The sequence below is a fragment of the Canis lupus genome, chromosome 7 (genome assembly GCF_011100685.1).
Source record: "Canis lupus familiaris isolate Mischka breed German Shepherd chromosome 7, alternate assembly UU_Cfam_GSD_1.0, whole genome shotgun sequence".
NCBI lineage: Eukaryota > Metazoa > Chordata > Mammalia > Carnivora > Canidae > Canis > Canis lupus.
The window spans coordinates 51,310,942-51,328,299 of record NC_049228.1 but is presented as its reverse complement, the minus strand read 5'-3'; the positions used below and the strand labels follow the sequence as shown (position 1 = coordinate 51,328,299).

Below are 17,358 nucleotides of genomic sequence, written 5' to 3'. Positions count from 1 at the left end.
ATGAAATTGCAAGATTTGTCACTCTGATAAAATATATACAATACTTTAAAAAAATTACAACCTTAAATAATATTTCAGAAATATGTAAATGAAAAATACCTCCTGGGGATTTCACAAAAGGATGGGAGGCCTTATACCATGTGACAAGCATACTTTATGATCTTGTCTTTCTCAGAGGAGAATATGAATCTAATTCTGAGCTTCTCAAGAGAAAAAAATATTGGCGTTTAATTAACACCATAAGGCAGACAAACATAGCTCAAGTGATCTTTATCTCTGATGTTTGCCTTGGATGCTTTCAGGAATAGAAAGCTTTCAACAATTTCATGCTTTTTGTAGTACCCCTTTAAGGTACCTTCAGGCATCATGCACATAAGCTACATGCATAATATGGCTTTATTTATGGGGACACTTGCTAGGGCTTGTAGGAAGCTGTTTTTCATATTATTATTCAAATATCAAAATGATTATACTGTGTTACTTATGTAAGCACCTCTGGGAGAATACATGTTTCTTCTATGAAAAATAAAGTTTAAGTCTTCCACATGAAAGATACTGCAGTAACTCTTCCAAAAGCCTTGATACAGTTGTGTAAGATTTTTAGGAACTAGCTGACCTGACTCTGCAGGTAATTGTTGACCTTTTGACTTTGTTACTTTGGTACCATAAAAATAAAGTCCTAAATTTAAAATCTTTACTACAATATAAGAAAAGCAACAATTGCTAATTTGACAGATATTCTAGGAAATATTTTTGATCAGTTGCTATGACCCAAGCTGTAATAAAAATCTGAGGGATAAAGCAGCCAACAAAACTTGAGATCAGGGGCACCTGGGTGGCTCAGTGATTAAGCATCTGCTCAGGTCATGACCCTGGGTCCTGGGATCAAGTTCCTCATCAGGCTCCCTGCAGGGAGCCTGCTTCTCCTTCTGCATATATCTCTGCCTCTCTCTCTTTGTGTCTCTCATGAATAAGTAAATAAAATCTTAAAAAAAAAAAAAAACCTTGAGATCATTTTAGTAGAACTCATGGGAGACAGAGTAAGCAGATAATTAAACTAACCTGAAAAATATCAGACAAAGATATATAGAGAATTTTTGAAAGAGTGACATTATGTAGAATGCTGGGTCTAATTTCAATTGTCTTATCATTGTATATATTTCTGATGATACGTTATTTAAAATAAAAACTAAGTCACCAGAAGTGAAGTATAGAATGATAAAAGAAGAGTTTTTTTGTTTTTTGTTTTTTGTTTTTTGTTTTTTTTTTTTGGTAGACAAATATAATAGTACATTCAAAGACCCTAAAGTGATTCATTAGTTAGGAAAGGCTAATTTTACCATTATTTAACATATAGAAAATTACTTCTCAAGGTCCTTATTCAGCAGGGGTTGGCAACTTTTCTGCTTCATCAGGCCTATTAGGATCTCAAGCTTAAGCTTCACCTGAGTGAGATCCCACCATATTTTGGCTAAGCCATGCACAACACAACCAGACTTTTATGGTTGGTAAGACAAGGAAAGAAAGACTAGAGGATTGTATATAGGCTTTTCACTAACTTAGCCTGCAAGTGACATGCCTCTCATGCTTACACTGTATTGACCAGATCTTATCAAACATCCTGCTCAATTGAAAGAAGGGCCATAGATGTGAAACTTCCCATGATTAGAGTCAGAGAACTGCTAATATAGTAGTCCCCTCTTATCTATAGCCTTGCCTTCTGTGGTTTCAGTTACCTGTGATCATTCTGTCTGGTAGTAGATGATCCTCCTTCTGAAGAGTTGTCAGAAGGTCTATAGTAGCCTAATGGTGCACTGAGTGCTTACATCATTCACCTCTCTTCATCTCATCACTTAGGCATTTTATCATCACAAGAAGAAGGGTCCATACAGTGTAATAAAATATTTTGAGAAAGAGGGAGAGACCATACTCATGTAACTTTTATTACAGTATGCTGTTTTAATCATTCCATTTTATTATTATGTTGTTAGTCTCTTACTGTGCCTAACTTATAAATTAAACTTAATCGTAGGTATAACATGTGTAGAAAAAATATAGTATACATAGGTTTCCATACTATCTAGTTTCAGGCTTCCACTGGGAATCTTGGAATGTATCCCCTTCAGATAGGGGGAGACTATTCTATCGCTCCCAGGTAGGAAACAGCTTGCAAAATGTGCAGAACACAGTAAAGTGTACAGTGCCAGAATGTAGAAATAAGGAGAAAGTCTTGTGAGATGAGGTTAGAAATAGAGGTCCGGGTTTTTAAAGGATTTTCTAAGCCAACAGTAAGTTGTTTGGATTTTATTCAAGGTGCAATTGGATGCTATTGCATGCTTTACAATGGTCACATGATCTGATTTTCATCTTTAAAGGATCAGTATGTATGGGATATGGAAAATGAGTATTAGGTAAGAAAAAAAAAAAAAAAAGGAGGAAGCCAGCAGGAGGCAATTGAAATCTTTTAGGAGATGGGTTGTTTTCAAAAGGAATAGTAAAGGTTGAGAGAAGTGAATTCATTTGTAATGTTTAAGAGGTAAAATTGACACAATCTCCTGATGGATTGGTTGTGGAAAGAAGGATAATGTTTAGATTTTTGTCTTGGGCAATGACATGATGTCTATTTACTGAGATGGGGGAAGATATATGTGGGGTACAAGCTTATAGTATATAAACCTAGAGCTGTCTTTTGAGTATGTATGATAGGTATATTAGAGGTCATTAAAGATAAATCGAATAGATGCTGCTTCCTGATTCAGGAGGTCACTGAGCATGTACATACAGATTTCGGAGTCTTCACCATATAGATATGGTTTTCAGCCATAGGAGAGAATTTATCTTACAGAGACCTGATGGGTGTTATGCAATAAGTTTATTGTTGATATGAGGCTAGAACAAAAGCAAGTGTCTGGATTCTTAGTCTTAACTTTTCTTCCATTGTTACATGTATTTTTCTGGAACAAACTACACATATTTTCATGGTGACAAACAACATGGTAAAGTTTCCAGGGAGTGAGTCTTAAAAATGGCCTGCCTTACTCTCTAATCAATAAGAAACTGTTTTTAAGACAGCTGCTATTTTCTGGTGCAGAATGCATCTCAACATTTCCTGGCTGAGTGGTTCTGGAGGCTGCTTCATGATTGCATTTTATGTTACTTATTGAAGGGCCCACAATTACTATGCCATCTTTCACAGCAAACCATGATTCTGTTGACCCTCCATTGGCAACGCATATGGACTAGAGAATGGGTTTTATGTCGGTGTCCAAATTATCTTGCTTAGTTTCTTTTTTTTTTTTTTAAGATTTTATTTATTTATTCATGAGAGAAACAGAGAGAGAGAGAGAGAGAGAGAGAGGCAGAGACACAGGCAGAGGGAGAAGCAGGCTCCATGCCAGGAGCCCGACACAGGACTCGATCCCGGGACTCCAGGATCGCGCCCTGGGCCAAAGGCAGGCTCTAAACCGCTGAGCCACCTAGGGATCCCCTCTTTCTTAGTTTCTTAAGGGAACTAACCAAGTACTTGTTTTAGAAAGTCTTTAGAATCTCTACTTATCCAAATCCTATTTTTCAGAGACAAACTTAAGTCTAAAGTTCAGTAAAACCTTTCTATGATGATACCTTTATGTCTCATTTTGATGTGAAACTATGTAAAGTTTAAATTATTAATTTAATATGCTTCATTTTTTTCTAGTAAATTATTACAATTGTAACTTCTGTTTTAGGGTTCCTCTTTGAATTTCCTAAAAAATCTAACCTAACTTAGAACACATAGGAGTTGTTCAGTGAATTCTGAGTTTTTTGCATAGTGTATGTGTGTGTGTGGGAGAGTTGTGTATGTGTGAGGGAGGGAGAGAGAGAGGGCAGATGTCGAAATGTTAATGAGTTCATTTTTGAAACAGGGTATATATTTTAAATTATTTTTCTAGTGTAAAAATAATAAATGTATTTTTGAACAATTTGAAATATAGAAATACCCTAATAATTATATTTTAAATAGCTCTAAATAATTTGGAATTTCTTCATGGATCTGTAAATCATGCTATTATTTTTTTTTCATGCTATTATTAAATTGAATTTTATATTACCATTTTTAGATCAAAACTAGACAGATATTGACAATTTCAAATGGCTTTAATCTATTTAAATTTTCATATATTGATTTCCCATAATATATTTTGAACATGTTTTTTGTTTGTAAATGGTTCTCATGTGTGATTTTAATTGGCTGTTCAGCAATCCCTGATTTAAATATCAATTTAATCAACACTTCAATATTGTTCATCATTTGTTTCCTTTTTCGATTTTTAATAAATACCAAATTTGCTATTTCTGTACATTAATCTTTGCCTATATGTGTTTCTGTTATTTTTAGATAATACTGATAAGGAATAACTAATTTAAAGGATATCATCATCTCTAAGTTTCTTGATTCATCCTGACAAATAGATATCTTGAAATAGTGTATTAATTTACTCTTCCATTGGAAGGGGATTAAATAGCATTGGCAGACATTTTTCATATTGTATTAAGCATTTCCATTTGTTCCTGAAACATCTACACTATTTACTATTTTTTTTCTTTCTTAAACTTAAGAATTTCTCACTAATTCTTAAAATCTCTTATGAAAGATATTAACCTTTTCTCAATTATATTAAAATATTTCCAGATTGTTTCACTTATGCTTCAATTATTTTGTCAAATTTAAAGTACAAAATATGAGGTGGTAAAACATTAATATTTTCTTTAATTATCTTTTTGTTCTTAACATTTGTCAATCTTAAAATCAGTTTTTACCTGTAATTCAAGTGTTTATTTTCCATATGATTTTGTGATGTTTTTTACTCATTAATCTACTGCAGATTTATTTTCTAATATAATATAAGCTAAGACTCTAACTTGACTTTTTAACTGAACACTTTTCTTGACTTTTAAATTCTGTTTCTCAATCATAGGGAATGTTACCTTTATTGTATATTATGCTACACACACATAAATACACACATGTATGTTTTAGGAAAAAACACTTTTATTCTACATTAATTTTTTTATTATTGACATTTCATTTATTATGTCAAAAGAAAATTCAGAGGGCTTTACTTGATGCAGATATTTTATTGAACAGGAAAGAAACTGTGCACAAATAGGGATACTTTACACTTGAAACAGGTAAGAAGCTAAAAGGCATGATGTCACAGGATGGCGTATAAAGTGAAAATGAGGAAGTGTTTAACCTTTATAATCATTACTTGTTGCATGAGGTCTTCCAGATGGCAGGGAATAAGTGATATTCTTATGCCATTTTAGGAAGATGACTTAAATTTCAATTATGATTATCAGAACCATTTGCAAGACATAACTAAGTTATGTTTTGCTTATATTCATGAAATAAACTAGAATAAGTTTTGCTTTATGGGACTTAACTGGTTTTGTCTGCTTAGGGAATTTTCAGGTCTAATTTTTATTTTATTTTATTGCAATAATTATGACCCATTTGGTGTCCTAAATACTCACATTATTAGTGCTTAAAAATATTTTTGTATTTAGTTTTTAGAAAATTATAAAATCAATTCATCAAAATAAATCCAACATTTACCACTGCCATTCTTGTTCTGTTGCCTGAGATAACTGACTCTAAAACATATTAATCCTATAATTTTCGTGATGATCTATACATTTATTTTGAGAGACGGACTTAATTACAGTATAAATTATACTAAGGGTTTTGCAAAACATTTGTTTCACAGCATTGTTAAATATTTTAGCTGTTTATGGTACATAGACCAGCCCATTAAGACACTATATTATTAATTTTATACTTGTTTCTGTATATTATATTTTATTTTCTATAAATATAATTTAGAAATATTTGCAATTATGATCTGTCTCCTTTCACTACTACCTTTAATAAATATTTTTATGTCATTGAATTTATCAAAATTTCTTGAAAGAGAATTTACAATAAATAGCTATCACAAATTTACTGAGAGTTCTAATATTGTAAAGTTACTTTTAAGTCTGGAATGATTTATATGTATTTTATTGCATTGTGAAGCATGCTTCCATTTTTATTTACAAGTATTTAAATACTATTTAGAATACTAATATGTCTTTGAAATCTATTGTATCATATTTCTCTTATTGACCCTTTTTGTGCAATATGCTTACAAAATTTCTCATAATTAAAGTATACATTTTCTAATATTAAATCACAATTCTGAGATAAAGATTCTTTCTTTAGAATTATTCAACTGATATATTCTTAAAATTACTAAATAAATATTTTATTTAAGATTTTTAGTATATTACAGAAAAAATGAAAACAAAAATGATCATTTTAATATAATTTTCAAAAATTATTTGGAAAGTTTAAGATTTTCTTACCTTCTTAAACAAATTATAGCTTCTGGAAATTATTTGCTATTCACCTTTCTTGTTCATGTGGTAATTTATTTTTATATTTTCCGGAAAATTTATGTATTTAAAAAAACATCAAATTTTCAGTAAGTGCATTATAAAGTTTTGGAGAACCCTTTTAAACTCCGTGTCTTAGATATTTTTCTTTTGTCTCACATTAAAGTATAATTTTGTATATTTTTATTTTAAATAAGAGGTTTTTAAAATTTAATTTACATAGTCTTTGTTTTAACTTTACATAATCATTCGCTATTTTATTTTTCCTGTGAATGGTTTTCCTTATGTGGCTATTATTTTCCAAGCTGCCTGGTGTAAAGATATATTTCAGTACTTTTTCTGTTTTTAATAATGAAAACATGTGAAGCTATAAATGTACTTTGGCAAAACCCTATACATTTTGATCTATGTTTATCTTCAGTTTTGTTTAACATTTAAAAATTAGTAATATTTATTATGCATTTTATTTGGATTATGTTCTAGGTTTTGTTGTGTGTGCTCAATGTATTTTAATCAGTCAATAATCCCATTTTAGAGATGATAAGAGAATTTAGATGAAGAAAAGTTGCATAACTCTGCCAAGTGATATTCCTGGAATTTTAAACTAAGCAGTTTACATGTACTTACCCAGAATTCTCTCTTTTAGAAAAAGACCAGTCACCCAGAAGTAATTGTTACTTTGTTTATTTGTTTGTCCATTAGTTATTTGTTTGTTTATTGCAAATTAAACAGAATTTAAAATGAATGCATTTTAAGCATGCTGTTTGATGAGTTCCGACAAATGCATAAATAAGTGTAACCACAGACCCAACCAACCATGATGGAAATACAGAAGTTTCTGTCAACCCAGATGGAACACTTGGACACTTTTCTGGCAATTCACACCCCTCAAACACTGTGCTGATTTTTATCAGCATAGAATTTTATCTGTTCTAAGACTTCACATAACTGAGTATTTTTTATATGCCTGGCTTCCTTAGCCGAACTTAAAAACTGACATTCCTACATTTGGTTGCATTTAGCTGCAGTTCTTTATTTTTAACTTCTGAACTTCAGCTAAAAGCATTCTGTTTTAGGACATAAGTTTTTATTTTTGGGGGGTAACTATCTAAGAGCAAAATTGCTACATTACAGGTCTGTTTTTAACTTTATAAAAATACCTGATTTCCAAAGTGATTGCTGTACTTGTAACTTGCACCGAAAAATTATGAGATTTCAGTTGTTGTTCTTCAACAGTATTTGGTAATGAAATTTCAGTATTCATATTAGTGGTTGTGAAGTGGTATTTCATATTTTGAATTTGCTATTTTCCAATATCTAATGACGGCAATCACTTTTAGATTGCCTTGTTGGTTATTATTTTGTTTTAGTTTGTGAAGTCATAAGTGTTTTGTGTGTTTGGATTGTTACCTTTTTATTAATTTGTAGAGGTTATCAATATATTTTGATAAAGTTCATCGGATATATTTAGGGAGGTATTTTTTCCTCAATCTGGCTTATAGATTTTTTTTTCTTTAATGATTTATTCGGAAGACCAGTTGTATTTAGTTATAATATAGTTTAGTCTATTGTTTTTTCTTGTCATTTTTTGTCTTATTTAAAAAATCCATTTAATCCAGAGTTACTTAATATTTTCCTCTACTTTATTTCTTTTTTAAAATTTTAATTTTTTTTAATTTTTAATTTTAATTTGTTTCATTTCATTTCTTAAAGATTTTATTTATTCATTCATGAGAGACACACAGAGAGAGACAGAGACATAGTCAGAGGGAGAAGCAGGCTCCCCAAAGGGAGCCTGATGCAGGACTTGATCCGAGGACCCCAGGATTGTGACTTGAGCCAAAGGCAGATGCTCAACCATTAAGTCACCAGGTGCCCCTATTTCTTATACTTTAGCTTTTATTTGTGTATGTCAGCCAGAATGTTGAGGGGATTTGTTTTTTGTTTTTGTTTTTGCTTTTTTCCTTTCAATCAGATACTCCGTTTTTCCAGCATCCTGTGTTAAAACTTTGTTTTTCTCTCCAGGTACTTGCCTTGATACCTTTGTTAAAAAATTAACAAAGCTTAGTCAAATAAAGACATGGATTAGTTTGCAAATGTTTGTTGAGATTAATTGTATTCATGAAGCTTATTGGTGTTAAATATAATTTTCTTATACTTAACAGATTTTTGCTAATACTTCCACTTTCATTTCTAATTTTGAAAGTCTTTATTTTCTCTCTTCTATTCTTTATCATCCTTCCTGGTTTTATCAACTTTCTTAATATATATGAAAATTACTTGGCTTTTGTTGCTTTTCCTATTGTCTTTCCATTTTTGGTTACATGGATTTTTTCTCTTATTTTTATTATTTATCATTTTCTACTTTAGGTTTATTGTGCAAAATTTTCTAGTTTTTCTTTTTTTTTTAATTTTCTAGTTTTTCAAGTTGGAAGCTTAGATCATTAATTGTAGAACTTCCTAATAAAAGCATTTTAAAATAGAAATTTCTTATAACTGCTTTAGCTGCATCGCTCAAATGATTTATATATATATATATATATAATTTTTTTAAAAATTTTTGCCCTATTTCCCTTAATAGGATTCAAATACAGTGTTGTGTAGAAATTGCTTCCTTCAGTTTTAAATGGAAAATATTCATTCTTTTACCAAGTATATTACCCTTGGATATTATTTAACCAACTTTGTGGAGTTTCACTTTATTTATTCATGTCCTTGTACTTAGCAAAGACTCAAGGGTACCACGTAGTGATTTTTGGAGGTCTTTCTTTGAGTAGTCCATCCTTTCTGTATTTCTTCTCCACAACTTGCAACTGCCTTAGCCTCCTTGAACTCCGAATCCATCTCCTCAACTCAGCAGTCACAAGGTTCATTGTGAGTCCTTCTTCCTTTTGGAAATGGGAGTTCCTCCATGGTTTGAAAATTTCCTCCACAGAGAAAGCCGAGGTGACTACTGAGCTCACCACATTTTTTTTCCTCCATCCATGATCTCAGTGCTATGTTGTATACTGTCCAGTACTTAAAATAATTTCATACATTTTGTCCATTTCTCCAGTTGTTTATATTTGAGTAGTCAAGGCTAGTACTTCTGACTGTCATGTCTATAAATCTTTTCATTCTTTTTTAATTACATATTAAATTATTTCTACACTGAATATTGATTGCACTTACTTTATATGTCCAATGTCGATAGATGTATTTTGGAGGCTTCATAAACATTGTGAGTTTCTCAGTCTTCTTCCACTTTAGACAGTTAAATATATATAGTTGATAAATAAATTGGTATGGAAAATTGTGTGATTATTCTGTATGAAAGGTATATATACTGTGAATAAACTTTATTACTCTTTGAAGGAACTTGCCTTAATTTTACTTTGTCTAAAAAATAACGTTCCCACTTTATCCTTATAATCTTCTTCAGTACTGCCCAATGAATATTATTCATTTAATTTATTTTTATTCATTCTGTCATCTCTTTAAAAATGTTTCTTCTTAGTGTTAATTTTTCCTCCAATTTCATACTTGGTATTTTTATAAGTAGATTTTAATTAATTTACATTTATTTTGATAATTAGTCTATTTGATCTTTTTTTGTGATTATATTCCTAAATATTCTGTTTATTTATAATCTATTACTCTTTTGCGATATTTGGTCAGCTTTTACATTCTCTATATATATTTATGTATTTTTTAAATTAATTCTTAGCCATTAAAAATGATAAAGTAGATACTACTAACATATTAATTTACTAAAGCTTTATGGATTTAAATAACACAAAAACCTGGAAATGATATGAGGTTTATTAAATCCCAAAGCCCATTCTCTTAAGCAGTATATTAAACTTTCTTGTCAGTGGTCTCCTGTCTCATTTTTATTGATCATCTTTGCATTCATTTCATTTTCTTTCCATATAGGTTTCTGTACCTTAATCCATTCTGTCCATGAGATTTTATTCTCTAATTAATATCTTTATATAATATGTGCTGTTACGGAAACAGACCTCAAAAATTTTCTTTGATAATTTAAAAAAATATAAATATGCTTTTATTTTGAGGTTTCAGAATGGATATTTTTCTCCTTAACAGAGAGCTATTTGTAGGGAACTTTAAAGAGGTATAAGTCATGATAAGTTCTCTAAGAATTTATTTATAGTCTAGTAATTTGTTTCTTAGTGTCTTCTCACCTTATACCCAATATCTAAAAACAATAGCTAGAAACATAATTAGGACATATTTAGGACTCAGTATTTTTTTGGATAAATATACAAAATTAGAAAAAATACACATCTTATGTCTGTCAATATATAGAATGTGTGAACGCCTTTTTTTTTTTTTTTAATGTCACGTTGTCCATTTTGTTTCTGCTTAAACTTTCTCTTAGAGTCATAGTAGGTCAAATTGATAGTATCAAACGTCCATTCAACTGGAGTATCTGATGGTTTGAGGGACTTAAATACATGGCCTCATGCTTTAACCCTTTGTATAGTAAGCAAAAACTACAGATCTAATTATGCTGGGCTATGAGCACTCTTCCTTCCCTCTTCATTGCCATTGAAGTGGCCATGTTTTATGTCTGCCTACTCATTAATCTGCCCATCTTCCATAAATCAGTAGCAGCCATGTCTTCTACATGGATTTGAGTTAGCCTCACCATGCTCCTGTCCCTACCAGAGAAACACAGTCCTGCCCAATCTAGCTGAATAGTTTCAAGGATGAGAACACTAACCATTCAGGACAGAAGCCTCCACAGGCTTGTGCTCCACCTACTTGAAAAATATTATGCTTTCTCAGATGTTGTCAACATGATAATATGACCTTGAAACTACCAGTGACATTCTTTAGAGAAAGCCTGCATTTAGAGAAAGCCTGCATGGGAATGAAATGAACATACTGGACTGTAATTCTGAGAGAGAGAAGTGGGCCAGAAAGAGAGAGAGACCCTAAACAATAAACATCCTGGAAGTTAGAATCGTCTCTGGATAAATTAATTCTGTCAGGTGGAGGGGGTCGGGGTGGCATTTCTATAAATGACCAGATAGTAAATATTTTAGGTATTGAGAGCCAGATAGTGCCTTCTCAAATCCTGAGTTCAGCTATTATAGTGTAAAAACACTAACAGTCAATACATAAAGGAATGATTGTGACTTTGTGCCAGTAAAACTTCATTTATAAAAATAGTGACTGTAGGCCGTAGTTTGCTGATCCTTGCTATAAAATAATAAATTGTCTTTTTCTTTAGTGAGGATTGGACATATTCCATTTGCCTCCATAAGATGTTTGACTTAGAGAAAAACTTTCAGTGTCTTTGTGGAAAGTGTACGTCCCGTGATGTATCCTTCCCAGGCACTCACTCTGCCTTTTCTGCCCTACTTCCTACTCTTTTTCAAATACATGTAGCAGTATTAAAATGGGCAGAAGATGAAAGTGATATTATGGTCTGGGAAGGGGACATTTAAATATGTCCATTAAAAAAAGCAGTGCCCTGGCAGTGGACAGAAGCTGCTTTGTTCTCTTACTGTTACATTTCCTGGTGTTTGGGAAAAGATACTGTCTCCCCATTTTGTTGCCAGGGGAATAGGCTGCTCTCCTCAAGGAAGTGAACAGCAGGAGAGCCACCTATTATTTTCTCAACCCAGCTCCATTGTCTTTATACTTAATGTCAAATCTCTTCAGATAATAGCAAAAGATTTTCTGTCAGTTGAATTTTTGGGGGTGGTGAGTTTTTAATGCTTTTCTGTCTTCTAACTTCAAAAGTGTTTTAGCAGGAAATGTAAAGTATCTGTAGTTAGAGTTGCTGGTCCAGTGCTGTTTTGGACCAGGATGTTGTTCAATATACTGAAATAAACACACTATACAGCTTTGGGGCATAGTTTTTAGTCTGAAGTTATGGAAAATAAAAGAGAGAGGAAAGGGCAGACTCTGGCAGTAATTAAACTTTCCCAGAAGCCTGTGGGTTCCTCAAACTCTCAGCAAACATATTAGAACGGATCTGATTCAGAAACAGGTGCCAGGCCCAGTAACTCAAGAGCATATGCATTATCTCCACCTGGGGAATGGAAATAAAAGAAGAAGCATTAATCAGAACTCTAATCAGTGAGGGATACAATAAGGTTGATCTCACCTTATTTAGTTAGAAAAGCTCACATTGAGGCAATATCCAGGTAGTCACCATTTTCATACTGATTATATCAGGAAAAATGAGGGTAATGATTCAGATTTGGCAGCTGTGGTCTCTTGTAAGAGAAACTAATAAAGGGACACTAAATCTTGATATACTTATCACATTTGGGCTGTCAGGAGTATATAATCTTCTCTGAAGTTTCTTGGATTTGTTTAGTGCAGCATATTTCATCAGGAAAAAAAGTTCCCCTCGCCCCGCCTTTTAGAGGATTGCCTAAAAGAACAAACCTACATCTTTCCAAAAAAGCAACAAGTCGTTGCTTTATAAACAATATATTTATTATTAAGGGTTATAAAAAAACACTCAGACACATACAAATACACAGACCCATCATCTCCTCACTGCTAGATCCCAATTTAAGTTACTTGGGAACAAAGCAACTTCACATTTGAAAGACATATTTATATGTAAAAGTGTATGTTTTTAACCCATTAGCCATTATTACTTTTATTCTGAAATTACATTGAGAAAGACAAGTGAACAGATAACAAAGAATATATAATCTAAAATGCATTACAGAGATAAATGTGTGTGCAAGTGTGTGTGTGCCCACATATATGTTAAAAAAGTCATATATAAAGCTGAAGTTGATACAGACAAATATGACGAGTTTTACATTTTGCTGTGAATTGGCTCAGTTTACCAAGGAGTGGGCATGGCAGACCATGATGAGGAGTGCAGATAGTATTTACTGTCACCAGTGATGTGCTAGTGGAGTGATTGATTGGGCTGCCACCTTCTCAAGAATACAGAATGTAGTAACTAATTCCTAACAACACAGAATGTAGTAACTAATTGTACTTTTTATTGCATTGTCCTTTCCTCTGTTTCAGGACATCTTCTGAATGTGAATCCTCTCACTATGTAAGAGCTGTTATATTGCTACAAATGGTCTCTCTGGAGTAAATGTTTTCACCAGAAGTCCTAGACATTTTGTAATGCAGTCCTTCCAAAGTATCCATTGGTCCTTGGCTCTCTACCCCATCAAGCTTCTTTTGTAGGACTCTTTGTTTTGTACCATTTGAAGAGATAAATAAATAAACTGAAGTCATCTTTTCCTTAAAACTTATTTGTTTTCATTAGGACTTTTCTTTTCTTTGAGTTCTTTCCAATCCATATATTATTCTTTTTTTTTATTTATTTTTATTTTTTCCATATATTATTCTATGAAAGCCCTGCTTTTGAGGGCTCTTTTAAATATCTAAGATTTTTTTCTGCATTTATGTGTTAATGTGTGACTATTTTCACGAACATATATGTGTATTTTATGTATATTGTTTGAAAATAAATTCTTAAAGATATGGTCTTCAAAAGTTGGGAGGAATCTATCAAGTAATAATGCTAAAATGACCTTCTGAACAGAGTACGTAGAGTATGGGGAAAAGTACTAAGTAAACTTCACTTTGAGCTTTACCAATTCCCCACCAATAGCTTGGACAACAGAACTAAATATCTGAATCCAGGTTTTTACATCTGAAAATGGAGGACAGTATCTATGATATGTATGACACTAGATTATAATAAACAAATCAAATGAGATGAAAATTCTTCATAATATGTAATGAGTTATAAGAATTTGCCTGAAATAATAAATTTTGCTCACCATCTTCCTATTTTACACAAGTCCCAAGAATACTGTTAGAGTCCTGAGGAGTGTTGTTTGTTCATTTTTTGTTATTTTATTTTTTTCCTTTTTTTTTTACAAAATACAAAATACTCTTCGCAGATATCTACTTGCTTTCTCTAGGTCTCTGCACAAAGTTGTCCCAACTTATATCTAAGTTTTTCCTATATTCGCTACACTCCATTCACTTGTCATGCTTTATTTTCCTTCCTTTATTTTCCATCATTCAGATGATGATGTATTATATTACCTGTGTTTCTACATTTAGTCTCCCAAACTTGATTTTTGTTTATTATTGCCCTACTTCTTTGTCTATAATAATGAATTTCATTAATAAACATTTAACAAATATATCTAGTAGATAAAATATATAATGATACATTCATAGTATAACAAAAAGTAATGATAATCCAAAAGGGTCACTGTAGTACAAAAATTAAAATTTTAGTTTTATTACTGTGGAAGAAAATCTAGTTTTATGCCCATTGGAGCCTACAAACATTCTTTAGCAAAGTGCTTGCTCCGGCAACATGCAGGGTTGCCTTAGATCCATAGATGTTTGACCTCTTTCCTTTAGTAGCAATGCATACTTATGTTCCTTCCAGAAGAACTCACAGTTTGAGAAAGATCTGTGAAATGTCTAAGGAAAATTTACCATATAGAGAGTAGCTGCTAAAAGAGTCATGCATATCCAATTATATATTTGTTTCAACCAGAAGGTAAGTCATAAGCATTAGTAGAGATATGTGTGAGTTTATAGTACTTTCAGTATATAAGCCATTCTTATGGCATCATATTCTCATATTGTTCTGTGGTTGTCAGTACCATCTCACCAGTGCCCAGATAAGAAAGAGAACTCAAACCATTGCTCTTATGGTGAATGAGTTATGTATCATTAATCTTTGTGCTCGGTCACTAAACTTTCTTTGTCTTGTTTAGCATTATTGTATCTGTAGAACTGGAAACTTTGTGTAAAAACACCACTGTGTATATTTTCGCTTCTTAAAGAATTTCACTGAGTTTCTTTTTGATAGTTTGCAATGTGGGAGAAAATAGGGAGGTCAACTATTTGTTCAAATTTAGGAAAGAAAGAGATACTGTGATTTTTCTTTCCATTTCTGACATGAATGGCCTAACAAGGCAGGCAAGTAAAGATCTTACCTAAAGTTAGGTTTTAAGTAATTTCCAAAGAACACAATGAAGCATGGGAACAATGCATGCCTATCAATTGTTCTTGTTATCATTATTGTTGTTTTGGGTAGTGTGCATAGGTGGTTTGATTTTTATTAAATTATTACCCAACATATTTTTTTTAATTTATTTATTTATTTATTTATTTATTTATTTATTTATTTATTTATGATAGTCATACAGAGAGAGAGAGAGAGGCAGAGACATAAGCAGAGGGAGAAGCAGGCTCCATGCACCGGGAGCCTGATGTGGGATTCGATCCCGGGTCTCCAGGATCGCGCCCTGGGCCAAAGGCAGGCGCCAAACCACTGCGCCACCCAGGGATCCCTATATTTTTGAAATGAGGATAAGGACCAATGTTGTCTGCTCTTTTCAAGAAAATGAGAATAAGGATAACATGGCATCCAGAGCAGTCAGAATGGCAGATGCTATGTTTATATGTGTGCACAGAGTGTCTGCTAAATATGTTTGGAATAGACTTTGTGAATATTATGGTAAAGATAGTTTTCTAGAGTTTAACTTGTAAATGAAGGCTTAAAAGAAAATAAGACTGTTCTTCTTGGGGGATAAATTTATCTTGTAATGTTGTATTTACTGGTGTAGGTAGAAAAGTAGCCGTGCAGACACACTTGTGGCTTCTGAAGTCTTAACACAAAATTGGTATCCTTTAGTCTCTGTCTCTCTCTCTCTTCTTTTAAAGATTCGTATTTATTTATTCATGAGAGACACACAGAGAGGGGCAGAGACACATGCAGAGGGAGAAGCAGGCTCCCTGTGGGGAAGCTGATGTGGGATTTGATCCCAGAACCCTGGGATCATGACCTGAGCCAAAGGCAGACACTCAACCACTGAGCCACCCAGGTGCCCTCCTTTAGTCTCTTTTATTTCAATAAGGTCTTTAGAAGTGTGCCTAGTAATGTCTAAAATGTACTATAGAAGACAGGGTCATTTTACCTCTTACACTGTCATCAGCTGTATTAACAAACTAATAAAGCAATAAGTACAATATTTGTGTGTTATTTCAGTATTTGATATTTAGCATCTCCAACCACAGACTTTACCTCTAAAAATGCAGATTCTATTATTAGAGTAAGGACATAGTCAGGTATTAAATATTTTTAAAATGTTAGAATGCTAAATAATGTTAAGAACAATTAGTATTTATACATATTTAGGTAATTTGAATTTTATTTCATTCTTTATCACAATATTCCTAGGAGCCAGCACTCTTTTTTCTATGATGAGCATATCCTTCCCATTTGACAGCTAGAGAAACAGAGGCACACAGAAGGGAAAGAAAATTATACTGAGACTATGAAGAAGCTGAGCCAAACAGTAATATGAAAGTTTTACTCTATTTCATAGGCAAGATTGTTGTGTATGCTTACAACTCACCCAATTTTTTCCTACATTCTGAGCTGGCCTGCTACATTTTAAGGGATAGATTTGAGGAGGCTGTTGTTTTTAATACAATTTTGTTTTGTTTGATACTTACGTGTTTAATCATTATTGCTGCTGGCTATTGTTCCTTTTCATGTATTTTAATACTTTAATCAATGGGAATTTTATTGGTACTTGTACCCTGAGGCTATTGAAAGTGGAGGGTGCAATTTTATAAATATACAATTGAAATAAGGAAAAATAAAACAGATGGGCATGGAGACCAAGTGGGTAATAAAGTGATAAAGTTCTTCAGGAGCTAGATAAAGAGGTAGGGTTCTTCCCAGATAAATGTTTTTACCTAGGACTCCCTGAGTTAAAGAAGTAGGTTTACCTTTTGTTCATTGTACTTTTTCATCTAAAATTTCTTTCTCCTGCTTCTTCAACAATCATTTCAAATCTAAAATTACATATGGGGCATTAATATGAATAGTAGTAGTAACCTCTTGAATATCTTGACTATATATTGCAAATACAAACTTTATACTTTATTTTTGTACTTCACTAT

The 17,358-nt window shown here is 32.3% G+C and overlaps 1 long non-coding RNA gene across 1 annotated transcript in view; it reads left to right on the top strand.

Moving 5' to 3' along the window:
* Window positions 1–13,660, top strand: part of LOC111096905 — a 104,348-nt gene extending 90,688 nt beyond the window's left edge. Inside the window, exon 4 of the long non-coding RNA XR_005362471.1 lies at window positions 13,429–13,660. This is a non-coding gene — a long non-coding RNA (uncharacterized LOC111096905). The remainder of the gene's footprint in view (window positions 1–13,428) is intronic.
* The last annotated feature ends 3,698 nt before the right edge of the window (window positions 13,661–17,358 follow it).